The sequence below is a fragment of the Pristis pectinata genome, chromosome 25 (assembly GCF_009764475.1).
Source record: "Pristis pectinata isolate sPriPec2 chromosome 25, sPriPec2.1.pri, whole genome shotgun sequence".
NCBI lineage: Eukaryota > Metazoa > Chordata > Chondrichthyes > Rhinopristiformes > Pristidae > Pristis > Pristis pectinata.
The window spans coordinates 23,062,765-23,081,451 of record NC_067429.1 but is presented as its reverse complement, the minus strand read 5'-3'; the positions used below and the strand labels follow the sequence as shown (position 1 = coordinate 23,081,451).

At 40.0% G+C, this 18,687-nt stretch overlaps 1 protein-coding gene across 1 annotated transcript in view; it reads left to right on the top strand.

The window, feature by feature from the left end:
* The window catches only part of adam11 (ADAM metallopeptidase domain 11), a 134,164-nt gene that overhangs the window by 22,628 nt on the left and 92,849 nt on the right, over window positions 1-18,687 (top strand). The window lies entirely within an intron of this gene.

The following is an 18,687-nucleotide window of genomic DNA, read 5'->3' as shown; positions in this document are numbered from 1 at the left end:
GTCTATACCAATCCCATTTACCAGCATTCGCTCCATAGTCTTCCATTCATTGCTAATTCAAGTGCTTAGCTAGATTCCAGTGAAACGTTGTCAGAGTACTTGCCTGCACCACCCTGTCAGGCAGTGTATTCCAGATTCCAACCAACCTCTGGGTGAAAATGTTCTTTCTTGGATCACCTCTAAACCACTTACCCCTTACCCTAAACATATGCCCGTTTGTTTTAAATATCCTCACCAAGAGAAAAAGATTGTTACTATCTACCCTATCTATAATCCTCCTAATTTTGTATACCTCCACCTGGTCCCCTCTCAGCCTTCTCTGGTCCAAGGAAACCAAACCCAATCTACCCAGTCTCCTCTCATAATTGAAGCATTCCATCCCAGGCAACATCCTGGTGAATGTCCTCTGCTTCCTCTCCAGTGTAATCATGTCCTTTCTATCATGTGCTGACAAGAACTGTGCACCTTTCTCCAGCTGTGGCCTAGTCAATATTTTATAGTGTTGTACCATAACCCCCCTACTCTCGTATTCTATGTCCCGAATGATAGTAGACTGAAAGAGGAACTTGTAGTACTTGAGCTGAAAATAATGCTGACATCTCAATCACTACTGTTTGAGGCTTTGTTTGCTTAACTTGAAAGATTGGGTCAGAGGAGACTGAGGTAACTTGATTGAGGTCTTTAAAGTCATGAATAGATTGGCTAGGATGAGTGTCCAGATGTTGTCTCCGTTTTTGAGAGAATGCAAAACTATAGGCCAGGAGAAAGTTGTTCTCCATCCTGTACCTCCTACCTCATTGAAGACCTGCTGTAAAAGAGTTTCTTTTGTTCTTCAATTACGTTGGTTTTCATTTCCTCATTATTGTCATAGCTCACTAGGTATCACCCTTGTGGACTTTCTCCAAACTACCTCAAAGGCTTGAAGGTTATTTTCATTCTGTTGCTGAGACCAGAATCAGATCTAAAATTAAATGGGACCCCAGAGGAAGAGGGTGGTGCGATTTAAGTTTGGTGACTTAGATCTGCACTTAAAATCACTCAATTCAAAACTGAAGGCACTTCTGTTTTGGGGCAGTTCTCTGGTACTCCACAGAGCATGATACCCAAAGTATTGTGTCTGGTTAAAAATAGATTTTGGACGTGCAGTCATGCACAAAAATTTTTCCTCTGCCACAGATTTGGAGAGGAAATCGCAGAGTGTTAGGTGGCTCGCTTAGATGGGAATCTTGGTCGGCATGGACCAGTTGGGCTGAAGGGCCTGTTTCCATGCTGCATGACGCTGTGGCTGATTGAAGGGGGGACTTGGTCAGTGGGGAAAACCAGGAAAAGGACAGGAGTGATGGCATTGGGAGAAATAATGAGGAAATGATGCATCACTGGGGAGAAATTGAGGATTATTTCAATCTTTTCCTTGGTTAGAATGTGTCACTTCATAATTCCAGTTTCTCCTGTTGAATAAAGAGAGGTAACTATCTTTCATTGCTGCAATTATTGTTTGCTATTGCAATGTTGCAGTACCCAGTGTTGCAATCCCCAGTTTGGGATCAGTGGAAAGGTTATGGTATATCAAGCTTATTATCAGTCTTGATTTGCTGTTCATAATATTCGCTCATGGAATTGATAAGCATGTTTTTTGCAATGAGTGATTTAAATGAATATGACTAAAATGAAGAGGATTACCCACTGAGCCAGAAACATTTGTAGTTAATTTCATTCATGAAAGGTAGATAAAGCTAATTATTTTTCCTGCAGTAAAGGTATTGATTAAATCAAATTTGTGTACGGCCTACTAAGAGAAGGATTGTGCTCTCATTGTGTTCATCAAGCTTTTTTTAAATTGATATTTCTAAAGAAATTTAAGTGGGTTAACGATATGAAACAGAAGAAATCTTCATGAACAAAACCAGTGCTTCTCATCCTCGCACCCCCAGAAATTGCAGTCAATTATATTTTTCTTCAGACTTGCAGTTTACCTTGTGTAAATTTCAGGTCCTGTCCTTTGTTTAAGGGCAAAATAGAGGTGAGCGAAATTGCATTTACATAGCACTTTTCAAATCCTTAAAACATCTCAAATGATTCAATTATTTTCAAAATGTGGTCAGTTTTGCTTTACAACCAGTTTCAGCAGCCAAATGTTTACATTTCCAAGATGCACATTCCATTGGTTGGTCTGTTTTAGCTGTGGTTGTTGAAGGGTGGCACTGCACTTTACTTAATTTAGTTATGGACAACTTAATCAGCTTGAAAATCCTCCTCCTACCTATTCCGTGAAGATATGAAAGCAACGGTGTGCCCAGCAACCTGTTACTGGTGAAAGAGAGAGCATTGCTTCTGAAACCATTCACATTCCAATAGACTGTAAATGCCTCGTGGCTCAGTGACTATGTAGGTAGGGGCCCTTCTGTACCGGTAGGGAAGATATTGGGGTGAGGTGAGGGGATTATTGAACCTTCCATTGGGAACATCCTGCTTTTCCTTTGAGGAACGTATTTATTGAAGGCCAGTACAGATGTCATTTTGCACCATCTGCTTAAATGCTTTCAGAATGTAAGTAAATGTATTACACACCAGCAGTTTATAATCAACACAGATTAAACAAGTGGGTGCCAGCTGTCACATTCTTAATTTTTTCAGGCTGATTATAATGCCATTTCAAGAGCAATGAAGAGTGTTAATTCAAATGAAGCACTGAGCAGCTTTTCATTTTTATTGACAGTGAGGTAGGGCTTTCTGAGACTGCTCCACTGTATGTTTTTGAAATGTAAATGAATCCAATTTAAATTGTTTGGATGTGCATGTTTGAGAGCTAAAGAGTGTTGGGCATTTAATTCCCCCACAAATTTTAATAAACCTGTGTTCAAATTAACTAGTTTCTAGTTTCTTGATTCCAGTGATTATAAGCTACAAAGTTTATTGTACAGCCGTATCTCAGCCAATGTAGCACAATCTTTTGTTTCGTAGTAGCACCACTATCCTGGAAAATGCAGTTGGACTAACTAAGATTTGAAGGAAAAATGTGAAGAATGAGGATATGAAAATAGAATTGGTTTATGAATGGGGATATCATGCACATAATCCTCTGTTTGCTATTATAACTATATTAGTTTGGTGCTAATCTTGATGGGTAAATGGCAATGAGATTATCACCCTTTTCTATCCCTTTAGCCTCCTCAAGCGCAGCAAGATCAATACGCTCTCTAATTGTCCCTGCTCAACCAATGGTGGGCATGTCTTCTTCAGTGCTGGAATTCTATCCCTAAAGCTTCATGCCTCTGCTCTCTTAAGACGCGCTTTAAAACTAGTTTGATCAAGCTTTTGGTCACTTTTGCTGACATCTCCTTATTTATCTTGGTATCAAATTTTGTGGGACAAGTTACAATGCTAAAGATGTTTTATGAATGAGTTTTTTTTGATGTTGTTACTGTTTATTCCAGTTACTTTTCGTATTAATTAGCATTGGGCTCTTGCAATGTTAGTATTTTGGAGGAACACAGAAGAATACCATGCATGTTAATCATAACTGAGATTATAGAAATGTGCAAGAACAGCCCTAGAGTGAGAATGCCATGAAACTTTGAAATGTAATGGCAACATCGAGCTTGCAGGGTAATGGAGGAGAGAACATCTCTTCACCTCATCCGGAGAATCCAAGATTCCAAGGATATTATGGATGAATTAACTTTGGTAAATTGTCACATGTACTGAAGTACAGTGAAAAACTTGTTGTGCATACCATTCCTACAGATCAATTCATTACAATGGTGCATTGAGGTAGTACAAAATAAGACAATAACAAAACATAGAATAAAGTGCTATAGTTACAAAGTGCAGGTAGACAATAAGATGCAAGGCCATAACCAGGTAGATTGTGAAGTCAAGAGTCCATCTTGTCATACTAGGGAACCGTTCAATAATCTTATAACAGCAGGATAGAAGATGTCCTTGAGCCTGGTGGTATGTTTTCAGGCACTTGTATCACCTGCCTGATGGGAGAGAAGAGAGAATGTCTGGGGTGGGTGGGGTCTTTGATTATGTTGGCTGCTTTACCGAGGCAGCGAGAACTGTAGACAGAGTCCGTGGAAGGGAGGCTGGTTTCCATGATGTGCTGAGCTGTGATCGCAACTCCCTGCAATTTCTTGAGATCTCAGTCAGAGATCAAGCTTTCTATGGTGTATCAATTTAAAAAAAAATTGGTGAGGGTCAAGGAGACATGCCAAATTTCTTTAGCATCCTGAGGAAGTAGAGGAGCTGGTGAGCTTTCTCGGCCATGGCATCTACGTGGTTGGACCAGGACAGGTTTTTGGTGATGATCACTCCTAGGAACTTGAAGCTCTCAACCTTGGCACTGTTGATGTAAACAGGAGCATGTGCACTAAGTCAGTGACCAGCTCTTTTGTTTCCCTGACATTGAGGGAAAGGTTGTTTTCATGACACCATGTCACTTGGCTCTCTATCTCCTTCCTGTATTCCAACTCATAGCTCCTAAAAACAGGCACTTAGATTTTGACGCATGATTAACCCACATCCATTTGATCCATTGCATACTCCCAGCTTATTATTAATGATTTCTGTTTGCAGCCAACTGTTCCTTGGCTTATTTCCCAGCAGGAAATTCAATTTCAAGATTGGCTAACATCATGTAAATGTAGCATTCACTATGTAAAGTTAGCCTGCATCTCTTAATGGGAAGGTGAATGGTGTCAGCATGAGATGTTGGCAGTTCTCCTGGAACCAAAGCTGATCTGAGAAACATTCAGCAAAGGCACTACATGGGAGAAAGAAGGCTGCTTTGTTTTCTAAAATTGTAGTGGGGGCATTGGTGCAAGAGATAAAGAGAAGACGTACCCTGTTTTCATAAGGGTTCAGGAGCCCTTCTAAACACACGATGGGAGGAGATGCTTGTTACAGTTGATGTGTTCAGTCACCTGTATCCAGTGCCTCAAGGAGTTGAATGATCTCACTCATTTAGAAATGGTCAGTGAATAATGTATGGCATTCACCATAATTCATTACTTCCACTACAAAAATAGAAAATGCCGGAAGTACTCGGCAGATCAGACTGCGTCTGTGGAGAGAAGAATGGAGTTGTTTTCAGACTTCCGGCATTTTCTGTAGAGCCCTTACTTTTGACTGGCATAAAATTAACATCAGTAAGAAAGTAACGTTGTCTCCTACAGTGGACTGCAGACCCTGTTTAAGGCTTGTGAATCACAGAGGATTTGTACTTGATGGTGACTGCACCACCAGAAAGAATGTCTGGCATTCATTCTCACTGGAAGTGTGACTCTATTCTGTGCTGGGATTTTTGCAGACAGGTTGAGAAGATTTAAAAATTGTGGTAGAAAGTAATTATCAAAGAAAATCAAGCTTTATATTTTAGAACAAAGGTAATTAAGGCAACCTCACTAGGGTATATAAAATGTTGTTGGTGTGTGTATATATAGCAGCCAAGTTGTATTGCAACAGTGAGAAACCGGGATCAGAAGAAATCAATTTGCATTAGTGAAATGGTAATTTAAACAGGTATTAAGAAAAATCTTTTTAACTGAAGAGTGTGCCTGGATAATTTCAGTAATTAGTTTTGTGAAATGAAAGTGACTAAATGAGCATTGCTTTACAATAGCATTGGGTCAGGAAAGATGACATATAAAAAAGGAAGATTTTCTTCTGCAGTGTTTAATCTGAAGGCTTTGGCAGCACAGCCAAAATTTTCAGACATTCAGCGTGCATCATATCGATATTATCAGGGAATTGTCAGTATGATGAAGATGATTTCAGTAGTTACGTTTTGATCCTGCTTGACTCCTTTGCTCCATATGTTCTTAATTGGAAAGGGAATTGAATTGCAACCCATTGAACTCTGTTCCATAATAGGATTGCCTTACATTCATTGTGGATTGACATGAGTTGTAGGTCAGATCATTGCAAACCTTTGGTTTCCTATCAGAAGATCAGGTTCATCCACAATCTCTAACCTTTATGTCCTCCTAGTCTCTTTCCCACAAAGTGCATGATTAGAATAGAAGTTGGTGGGTTATTCTGTTGAAGGTGATATGATCAATTTCACAAATAGATTCTCTTTCTTTGTAAAATTGGCTGTATTAATTTGTTTCACATCGCCCTGGATAACCTCCCCTCCCCTGCCCATGAATCCCACTCATCCAATGACAATATTGCATTTCAGTTCTTTTCTATTCACTGCTGCTCTTCTGTGTTGTTGGCAATTTTTTAGTATTGCCTGTGTGACAGGAGGGTTTCTCTTAATTAAGAGTTTTGCTTTGAATTTCCTTGGATTAAAAATATCAATAATCATGGATTTTCCTTGCTGATCTGTTACACAAGATGCCACAGTCTCAGTTCCATGCTGACTTTGGGGGTGGGGGGGGAGTGGGAGGAAGGTTAAATGTTTTAGAAATGTAGTATTCCCACCAATGGTTGCCCTGGGCTTGTATTATAAATGCAGTGCAGTAATTGGGATATTTAAGTTGGAGGTACATGGGTAGGAAACTTTTAGAGGGACACAGGACAAACACTGGCAAATGGGACTAGCTTAGGTGGGCAACTAGGTCGTCATGGATGTGTTGGGCCAAAGGGCTTGTTTCCACCTGTATTACTCTGCTGGACTTCATGTACCCATAATGGGTTATACAGTAGGGTGACAATTAGCTGAAATTCCCAGCTGTTGGTTAATCCTTTCATGAGTATTATTTTCCTCTTCTAAAGACAAAATTTATTCAATAACGGAAACTTTGCCTGCTGACTGTGTTGAAGATGGCCACTGTGTATTTTGACAGGGGTTTAAGTGGCTGGAATGTTTAATATGCATTTTAGGAAATAGCAAGATAGGAATCCTAATGCACATCTTATTGCTTTGTGATAATGTAATCATGTGCAGCAGATTAGGTTTTCCAATGAATTATTTTCTCAGCGATAACTGCTCCTTTCAGGTTTATGCCCAACAATCACTTTCAGAAATTGGTAATTGATAAATATTAATCTTTTCACTTTGTGAAATGGGCTATAAATGCTGACAATATTTTGTTAGTGCAAATTATCCATTTCACTAAATATATGCAGCGTGACAGATAATATTAGCACATACAGTAAAGTGTCAAAATTGTCACTAAATACAGTTTTATTTAACAAGAACAGACAGCAGCAAATGTGAATGAAATGTAGGTTGCTGCTGTCTGTCCTTGTTAAATAAAATTGTATGTACTGAGCAACAATGACATTGAAAAGCATCAACATCAACCAAAGTTAATTATCCCAAATAATTAGGATATTTCCCCACATTCCTCAAACCCAACAAACTGAGGACCAAATAAGTTTTTGGCACTGTCTGTTCTCAACTTGCACTGTGCCTTTACAGATAGTTTGATTTAGTGATACACTGCTCTGGCAGACGTCAAGTATATCTGGAAAAGTCCGCTCTCCTAATCGGATACATCATGTATTGGATATTTATGTATGAAATATAGAATCCTAATTACATTATGGAGGTTAAGATTGGCAGTAAAAGCTAAGTTTTCTAGTATTGAATTGCACTGTAACTTGGCCCACAAGATACAATCCAATTTTTTGCCAGTGCCTCTTCCAGAAGCTGCTGTAGTTAACCTTTTAAATGCAGTATTTGCTCTACAGCTGGCACAACTTGTGAGAAAAATATACAGTAAATGCTGAGGATTTGAAATGGAAAATGTTGCAAGTTCCATGTCAGATTTTGTAAGAGGAATAGCTGGTAAATATGTTGGGTAGATGCCTGTCATTCAAACTGGAAACTAAGCAATTAATAACTATTTATTAAATACGATGTACATGCACAATATAAAGTTGACCGGTAAATCTGCTATTTCAGGAACAGTATCTATATAATTAATTATTTCTCAATCAACATTTTCTCAAACAAATTAGCTGGCCACTTACCAGATTGATGCTTGTGGGAGCTTATTATACATAAATTGACTACTGCATTTCCTAATTATAACATTACAGTTCAACAACATTTAGGCTGTAAAGTATTTTGAAGTCTCATGAAAGGGATGCGAGAGATGCTGTATAAATAGAAGTGTTGTTTTTCTGCAGAAGGACTTGATTGCACTGGAGAGGGTGCAGAGGGGATTCACCAGGATGTTACCTGGGAAGGAGCTTTATCGTTATAAGAGACAGGGTAGGCTGAGTTTGTTTTTGGATCAGAGGAGGCTGAGGGGGACTTGTCTGAGGGATGAGAGGTGTAAACAAAGGAAATAGCAGAAAACTTTGCTCCATAAGAGGTGTCAAAAACTAGCTTTAGATTAAGGGGTAAAAGCAGAGGGGATCTGTTTGAGAGGTATTTAGACCCTTAAATAGGCAAGGCATGGAAATATGTGGTCCTAATGCAGGCAAATGGGATTGGTGTTGTCACGAACCAGCAACAAAAGAAACACACTGAGCATGATTCAGTGTTAAAAACTATTTTATTAATCACTACTATTGATAATATGTAAAATAAAAGTAAAAATGTTAGTATGTTAGAATTCAAAAATGTTAAACCTCGAACGTTAACCCCAAAACTAAACTCTTCGTGTGTGTGTGTGACAAAGTCCAAAACTCCCAGTTCCTGAATGGTTCTTAAAGTTCAGTTCCGCAAGCCATAAGGTGAAACATGAGCAAGGGCTTCTTCAACAACCATCGTTGTCTGAAGATAAGATGTAGGTGTAGAAAAACATAGAGAGAGTACATACGAAATCCAAATGTTCCACGATGGAACCCAAACGACACTTCAGTGTTTACTCGGTAGTGACTTCCTCACCCCGAAAAGCATCCGAACCGTGGTCGTCCACACACAAATACCTGTTTCCTTCTACAGGTCAGCAACAAAGTGAACTCCACCGGATTACTTCCAACTTTTCCATACATGGATTTCAGTGGTAAACACAGTTATTGTTTCTCATCCATCGATAGAGAAAAACAAGCAGGCTGGTGTCTCTCTCCCTTCTCTCTCTCTCTTCTTCTTCTTCTGACCTCTTCAACAACGTCATTACGTCCTTTATCTTCTATTGACGTAAGCACGCCCCACACACACATACACACACACTCTCTATCTTAAAGGGACTTTCACTGAGTCCGTAACACCTCCCACCTAAAAAAAAATTTTCCCAAGAAAATTTTAACCGCGCATACAGTTAGTAATGTTAATAATTATCATGCTACACAACTACAGACTATCAGATTAGTACAGATACATGTTTCCCATTTAACATCGGGAAAGACAATCAGCAATCACATTATCTTTGCCTTTAATGTGAGTTATCATGAGATCAAACTCTTGCAAAATTAAACTCCAGTTTAACAGCCTTCTGTTCTTGTTTTTGACTCGGCTCAGAAACACCAATGGGTTATGATCTGTATACACAGTCAATGGTTTCTGAGCGGTGCAAACATATACACTGAAATGTTGCAAGGCTAAAACAAGCGACAGTAATTCTTTCTCTATGGTGGAATAATTCTTTTGATGCTCATTAAATTTCTTTGAAAAGTAAGCTACAGGATGGTCAATATCATCAAGGTCACCCTTCTGCAACAACACAGCTCCTGCAGCTTCATCACTGGCATCTACTGCTAATGAAAATGGCTTTTCAAAGTCAGGTGTTCTGAGCACAGGATGGTAGCATAAAATGGCTTTCAGCTTCTCAAATGCTTCTTGACAAGAATCTGTCCAAACAAACTTTACTCCCTTCTTCTGAAGATTAGTTAGGGGAAGAGCAATATCAGCAAAATTTTTACAAAATTTTCGGTAATATCCAACCATTCCCAAAAATCTTCTAACAGTCCTCGTACCTGTGGGAATAGGGAACTCAGATATTGCTTGAACTTTTGCCTGAACAGCAGCTTGCTTGCCTTGACCTACAACATAACCAAGATACGTCACAGTGGCATGGCCAAATTCACTTTTAGCCAAGTTGACTGTAAGGTTAGCCTTGGAAAGTCTTTCAAACAACCTTTCTAACGCAGAGATGTGATCTTCCCAAGTATCATTCCCAGTCACTAAGTCGTCAATGTAGGCATCTGTATGTTTTAACCCATGAATCACTGAATTAATCATTCTTTGAAATGTTGCCGGAGCATTTTTCATTCCAAATGGCAAAACATTGTATTCATACAATCCAGAAGGGGTTACAAAGGCTGAAATTTCCCTTCCTCTTTCTGTTAATGGAACACACCAGTACCCTTTTAATAGGTCAATCTTTGTAAGAAATTTTGCCTTTCCCACTCTGTCTATGCAATCATCCACTCTAGGAATAGGGTAAGCATCTGACTTTGTTACAGCATTCACTTTCCTGTAATCTGTGCAAAATCTAACAGTTCCATCAGGTTTAGGTACAATAACACAGGGCGAACTCCAATTTGAAGTAGAATGTCTAATAATATCATTTTCCAACATGTATTTTATTTCCTGATCAACAAGTTTACTTTTTTCCACATTCATTCGATATGGGTGTTGTTTGATTGGTTTTGCATCCCCAACATCAACATCATGGGTAATTATCGATGTTCTGTTTGGAACATCTGGGAACAGATTTTTAAATTTTAAAATTAATTCTCTCATCTGTTGTTTTTGTGAAACTTGTAAATGGTCCAACTTCGTTTCAAGGTTCTCCAGGATATTTTGGTTTTTTAGTTTCGATGGAACAATATTTGGTCTAAATTGGCCTTCCTCAACATCAACCTCAGGCATTCTAGAAACAACCTTTACATCATCCACCAAGGCCACAACTGAATCCCTCTCATAATAAGGTTTTAGCATGTTTACATGACAGAGTTGTGTTTTCTTGCGTCTATCTGGTGTTTTGATTATATATGTTAGATCAGTCACTCGAGATTCAATAACATAGGGTCCAGAAAAACGAGCTTGCAAGGGATTATTTTGGCTAGGGAAAAATACCAACACCTTTTGCCCCACTGCGAATGTCCTAGGCCGAGCACGTCTATCAAAATATGTCTTCATTCTTATCTGGCTTGTTTTCAAATTCTCTCTCGCTAGCTGGCAGACTCTCTCCAACCGAGTTTTAAATTTTTGGACATAGTCCAACAGACTCAAGTGAACTTCCTCATTAACCCATTGCTCTCTCAACAACTCCAAAGGTCCTCTCACCCTATGTCCAAATACAAGCTCAAACGGACTAAATCCTATTGACTCCTGGATCGATTCTCTAACGGCAAACAAAAGTAAATGGATACCTTCGTCCCAATCCTTGGTGTTTTCAAAGCAATAAGTCTTCAGCATATTTTTGAGAGTAGAATGAAATCTCTCCAGAGCTCCTTGAGATTCTGGGTGATATGCAGATGATACAATCTGCTTTGCTCCCAGCTCATAGACTATTTGTTGAAAAATTTTTGACATAAAATTACTACCTTGATCAGATTGGATTTCTTTTGGCAAACCAAACAAGGTAAAAAATTTTACAAGAGCCTTTGACACCGTCTTGGCCTTAATATTTCTAAGGGGTATTGCCTCTGGAAATCTAGAAGTGGCACACATGATGGTTAACAAATACTGATTTCCAGTCTTAGACTTTGGTAAGGGGCCAACACAGTCCACAATCACCTTCGAAAAGGGCTCACCAAAAGCAGGAATTGGTTTCAAAGGAGCCACAGGGGGTTTTTGATTTGGTTTACCTACCATCTGACATGTGTGGCAGGTTCGACAAAACATCACCACATCTTTTCTCAAACCAGGCCAATAGAATTGTTTCAAGATCTTCCCTACAGTTTTATTCACACCAAAATGACCACCCAAAGGCATACTGTGGGCCAGGTTTAAAATCTCATCCCTATAAACTTTTGGAACAACAACCTGATGAATAACTTCCCATTCCTCAGTAACAGGAACATGAGGAGGTCTCCATTTCCTCATTAACACTCCATTTTTGACATAGTATCCAGTTGGCACTTTTTCAATCTCCTCACATGAGAGAGCTTTTTCTTTCAATTCTGTCAACTCAGGGTCCTTTGTCTGTTCCACCATAAAATCCTTCCTCGACAAAGACAAATCTTTAAATTCAGGCTCACTGTAAGGATGTTGATCCTCCAGTGAAGACAGAAAAGTCTCAGATAAGGCATCATAATTTTCTTCCTGTTTAGGACTGTCACAAGGAATCACATCAGACTGCACCGGACTGTCTGTCTTGGCTAATTCTCTAGCTCTAGCTCGAGTCACCGCACATGATGGGTAAACATCTGAATCATCCTCAGACTCATCAATCCTTGGTTTGGTTGTTAACCGTACCACAGGATCACTTTCTCCATTTGCAAGGTCATTTCCCAATAACAAAGAAACTCCTTCCACTGGCAAACTAGGTCTTATCCCTATCTCGACTGGTCCTTCTATGAACTTTGACTTTAAAATCACCCTGTGAAAAGGTACAGACATGGTCTCACCTGTAACGCCTCGTACTAGATTTACTTCACCAGTGTCACTTTCTTCACCAAAATTTAAAACACTGTCCAGCAAGAGAGATTGACTAGCCCCAGTATCTCTAAGAATTTTCACTGGCACCTGGGGTGACTCATCATTCAGTGAAACAAAACCCTCTGATACATACGAACGGAATTCTTTTCTCACCTCCTCCAACTTTTCCGCTTTTCCCTCTTGCAAGGACTGATCTTTAACAGCATCTCCTGAACCTTTTTGATTTTTAATTGCCTGAAAGCAAGCATTGGGCCCAGCTTCCTTCTTTTTCTTCAAAAGGGCACAATTAGATATCACGTGGCCAGGTTTCCTACAGTAATAACAAATACGCTCAACAGGTTTCTCCAGCCCTGGCTTCTTTTCATCTTTTCCTTTTTGATTACCTCCCAATTTAATCTCCGGTTTACCTGGATTGTCTTTGTAACTCTTTTGAAAGGTTTTAGGTTGTCCCCATTTGGATTTATGGGTTAAAGCATAATCATCTGCCAACCTAGCAGTTTCTTGTAAAGTTTCCACTGCCTTTTCATTTAAATATGTTGTTAATTCAGCTGGAACACATCTTTTAAAGTCTTCCACCAGTATCAATTCTGTCAATTTATCAAAATCCCCATCTACATTTTTAGCCAGGCACCATCGTTCAAAACATATTCTCTTTCCATTGGCAAATTCCATATAAGTCTGATCTGCAGATTTCCTCAAGTCTCTGAATTTTTGTCTATAAGCCTCAGGGACCAATTCATAGGCCTTCAAAATAGCTTGTTTTACCTTGGTATAATCAGCTGCATCCTCAACAGACAAAGCAGAATAAGCTTTTTGAGCTTTACCTTTAATCACACTCTGTACCATAAGAGCCCATCCTTTCCTTGGCCAGTTTGAACTCACAGCAACCTTTTCAAAATGTTGGAAATACTGATCAACCTGATCTTCTTCAAACGGAGGGACTAATCGAACCTCCCTGCTGGCTGAAAAACCATCATCAGAATCAGATTCCGAACTCCTACGCTTCATTTGTAACTCATGCTGCCTCTTTTTCTCCTCGTTATCCAGCTCCATCTTCTTCAATTCCATCTGCTTCATTGCTAGATCAGCCTCTATCTTCATCTGAGTTAGCTTTTGTTCGGCCTCTAATCTCTTTTCCTCTCGTTCAGCTTCTATCTTTAACTGGGTTTGCTCGCGTTCAGCTTCTATCTTTAACTGGGTTTGCTCTCGTTCAGCCTCTATCTTTGCCAGCTGCACCTGTGCCTCAGAAATTGCTATTTCACTGCCAGGAAACTGTTTTAACACTTCCTTCTCAAACACCTTCTTTTCCACATAATGGCCAGCTATCAATCTCTGAATATCTGCCTTTCTCATAGACTGCTTTACTTCTGTAAGGTTTAGCCTTGTAGCAATCTTTATCAGATCATCCTTTTTCGCCACCTCCAATCCCTTTTGGGTTGGTGACTCCAAAAATGCCTTAATATCCATTGCTGCTGGTTTCCACACACACAAGCCAATTAAAAAGAATTTATCAGACCTCCCTCAAAATCTTTGGATTGAATCCCGAACAAATCTCGTCAATCTGGGGTACAATCCCAGACGACACTCGTTAACCTTGGGAACTATCCCGGACGAGCCCCCAATTTTGTCACGAACCAGCAACAAAAGAAACACACTGAGCATGATTCAGTGTTAAAAACTATTTTATTAATCACTACTATTGATAATATGTAAAATAAAAGTAAAAATGTTAGTATGTTAGAATTCAAAAATGTTAAACCTCGAACGTTAACCCCAAAACTAAACTCTTCGTGTGTGTGTGTGACAAAGTCCAAAACTCCCAGTTCCTGAATGGTTCTTAAAGTTCAGTTCCGCAAGCCATAAGGTGAAACATGAGCAAGGGCTTCTTCAACAACCATCGTTGTCTGAAGATAAGATGTAGGTGTAGAAAAACATAGAGAGAGTACATACGAAATCCAAATGTTCCACGATGGAACCCAAACGACACTTCAGTGTTTACTCGGTAGTGACTTCCTCACCCCGAAAAGCATCCGAACCGTGGTCGTCCACACACAAATACCTGTTTCCTTCTACAGGTCAGCAACAAAGTGAACTCCACCGGATTACTTCCAACTTTTCCATACATGGATTTCAGTGGTAAACACAGTTATTGTTTCTCATCCATCGATAGAGAAAAACAAGCAGGCTGGTGTCTCTCTCCCTTCTCTCTCTCTCTTCTTCTTCTTCTGACCTCTTCAACAACGTCATTACGTCCTTTATCTTCTATTGACGTAAGCACGCCCCACACACACATACACACACACTCTCTATCTTAAAGGGACTTTCACTGAGTCCGTAACAGTGTAGTTTGGCAAAAAGGTTGGGATGGGTGTGATGGGCTGAAGGGCCCATTTCTGTGCCATACATCTGTGACAGTCCAATAGCTTTCACTGGAACTTTTGCAGATTTTTAAAATTCTGCTTGTTGTTGTGGGATTTTAATTTGCAACTTCTGAGCTGAATATCTGGTGCTATAACCAGCAGAACACCATTGCAAAGTGTTGATTATAGAGGAAAGAGGGAGAATGGAGCTGGGGGAAGTAGAGAGTGTGGTGAATGCAGAGGAAGTGATGGAGAGAAAAGGAAGTGAAAAGAAAATTCTTCAAAAGAAATGCAATGTTTACTTGAACTTTGTCCAAATGTGCAAGAGACATGCCATAATATAGTGTTACGAGGCAGCTCAACAAAACCCAACCCAGCATCACTGTGGAAGTACATCACTGGAAGGACTGCCGTGGTGGAAGAAAGTATCTTGCCACTATCTTGTCTAGGGGCAATTAGAGATGGGAAAGAAATGCTGGTCTTGTCAGCATCTGAAAAATGAATTACAAAGATGGTCTGTCTTAATATGGGAGCAGTTCTCCAGTCAGAGAGATTTAAATTGAATTTTTGAGAGGCAAAAATTTGGGATGATGGTCAGTTAATCAAGAATGGCTAGTAAATGGTTTATAAGGAGAAAGGAATTAGTCTTCCTGGAGTTTGGAAAAAGACCATTTAAGCATTATATGAGGCTTATTAAATAAATTAAGTGACAAGTGCATGCATGAAGTTTGTTCAATTATTTGGTCAATGGAGCTGAGAGGAAATAAGTACATTTTTAAAGTTATGGTGACTTTATTGGAATGTTGTTACTGCAGAACTGATTGCAACAGGAACTGCTGTTTCTTCTTCAGCTGTAACCTTTTACTTCGTGTCTTTAGAAGGTCCTTTAAAACCACATTTTTTAAATTTATCCACAATCTCCCTTAATTCATTTGTGTTGTAAACTCTGCAGTACGCAGTCAGAACCACAGCTGCTTTCCCTGTGATCAAGATACAGGCATCAACTGTTAGGGAAGACTCTTGGAAATGAAGTCCAAGTTTGCATCTTTTCCCAGATGTATAATTATTGAAATTAAAGCTGATCAGCACATGCATACAGTGAGTATTCAGATGTTGTGTTTGTATGTGGAGGACTGACTGAAGGGAAATGGGGTCCATCTAGGACAAGGCTAAGAGAAAAGTCTGAAAGCCTGTATGTACATGATTGCCTCAGAGTTCAGTGTACAAGGCACTGTGTGTTGTACTTATTCAGATAATCCCAGCAAGTTGAGTTTTTGCTGGGACCTCGCTCTGTTCAGATGCACAGTCAGTGCCACTCACTGTGTTCTTTGACTGCACACCCGTGTGTGTTTGAGGGTGTCTGGGATGAGGGGCTTGTCAGGAAGCCAGATGCCTGATCACCTGTCCACAGTGCCAAGGTATAAATATTGCTCAGTCCACAGCTGATGTTCACATTCCAGCAACGGTCCTGGTTTCTTTAATCGAAGAATATGGTGACCATTAATCTGACCCAATCTCTGCTTGGATCTCCTGCCTCACTACTAGAATACTCTGTCCCCACTTCACATCTCCTATCACTGCATGACAGTTCACTCCACCTCCTTCTCATTCTCAGACACTTACCACAAATACAACTCTCATTTCCTTACCACCTCACGTCCTACACACAGCACGTGAGCAGTGTTTGTTCCCTGACAGTTCTGGTAAGATTATTGACTTTCCAGCAGCCATAGCATTTACCTCTGTAATGCTTCTCCACTGATGGTGGGGATATTGCCTGGAGCTTTTTCCTCTTCTGAGGGGAGTGTGTGGTGGACATGGGGAATGGCGGAGGGAGGGTGATTGTTCTTTCTCCTGTTAGCTGCCTGCACCAAGGCCACCAGTGCAGCATCAAGAATCCTTAGTGTCATCTCAGTACTTGCTGTTGACATTTCTATTTGCATCTTTTTCTGTACCAGCCAGCAGTTATGGTCCTCCACTGCAAAATATTCTGGCATCCAGTATTTCCATAAACATCTGTGCAAACATTGTGTAGTTTGGTTAGTGGTGGCTGCAAGCCTAGCGTGTGGGAGCAGGCAGCAGGAATAAGATGTACTGCCTGCAACTAAATTAACATGCATTGTGCATCTTCAGTCTAGGATGGTTTTGTGTTGTCTACATACCCCAGTATGACTGTTTATTGGGCACTATAAGATTTCTCGCCAGCTAAAACTATAATGAGGATCTGTAGGGTTTCCTAGATGAATGTTAAGATGAACTGAAACATTTTTATTATAAGAAAAGGAAATTGTTCTCTGCTCTGTCCATTTTGTCAGTCACTTGCCTCTTTATAGTTTAGACGTGACTAATATCATTGTATAATGACATGTGCAGGTATTTCATTTTCTAAGTGCTAAAACCTTTGAATACATTCCTCCATCGCAGGGATTAATTTGGGATGTATTTTGTTATAGTGGTCACACAGTTTTGCTGTTAAGCAGAACAACAGCTTCTAGCACACAAAGCATTAATGCAATAGTAGCTCCAAAGACTGTATTCTCCAACGACTAATCAATTTTCACTGTCGGATACATATAACAGGATAGAGCAGAAGGGAACTGCCCTTGTTAAGCAGCATTTAAAAATGGACTGCAAGATGAACAGTGTTAATGACTGTTTAAGCCTGGCTGTCATTATGCTAAATACTCATTAAAATAGCAAAATGTTTGTACTTTGAGGACTAGAAAGAACTTGAGACATCATAATGGAGGGAACCATTGCCTTCATGTTTTCTGTGTCCAGTATGATAAAGGGTGGAGGTGAAGAGGGTTCTCCAGGTTTGTTTCCTAAACTGAGGGCTAACTCTAACTAGAGTGATTAGCAGTGTATTATTGGGTCAAATTAATGGTCACCATATTCCTCGATCAGAAAGAAATCAGGCCTCTTAATGGAATGTGGATATCAGTTATTGAATTGGTTTATTATTGTAATATGTACTGAGGTACAGTGGAAAACTTGTATATTGTTCGTACAGATCAATTCATTACACAGTGCATCAAGGTATTACAAGGTAAAACAATAACAGAATGCAGAATAACAGCCACAGAGAGAGTGCACTGCAGGTAGACAATAAGGTGCAAGGTCATAATGAGGTACAAGGGAACTGTTCACTAGTCTTATAACAATGGGATAGAAGTTGTCCTTGAGCCTGGTGGTACTGCTTTCAGACTTATGTATCTTCTGCCGGAGGGGAGAAGAGAGAACTTAGAGGACTACTACAGCACAGAAACAGGCCCTTCAGCCCATCTAGTCCATACTGGCCTGGTTTTCCACCTAGTCCCAACGACCTGCACACAGACCATAGCCCTCCATACCTCTCACATGCATGCACCTATCTAACCTTCTCAAATGTTACAATTGAACCCGCATCCACCACTTCTGCTGGCAGCTCGTTCCACACTCGCACCACCCTCTGAGTGAAGTAGTTCCCCCTCAGGTTCCCCTTAAATATTTCATCTTTCACCCTAAACCTATGACCTGTAGTTCTAGTCTCACCCAACCTGAGGGGAAAAAGCCTGCATGCATTCACCCTATCTATACCCCTCAATTTTGTATACCTCTTCAAGATCTCCCCTCGTTCTCCTGTGCTCCAGGGAATAAAGTCCTTTCCCTATGACTCAGGTCCAGCAACATCTGTGTAAATTTTCTCTGCATTCTTTCAACCTTATTGATACCTTTCCTATAGATAGGTGACCAGAACTGCACACAATACTCCATTTGGTCTAACCAACAACTTCAAAATAACATCGCAACTCCTGTACTCAGTGCCCTGATTTATGAAGGCCAATGTGCCAAAAGCTCTCTTTACGACCCTATCTACCTGTGATGCCCAGGTCC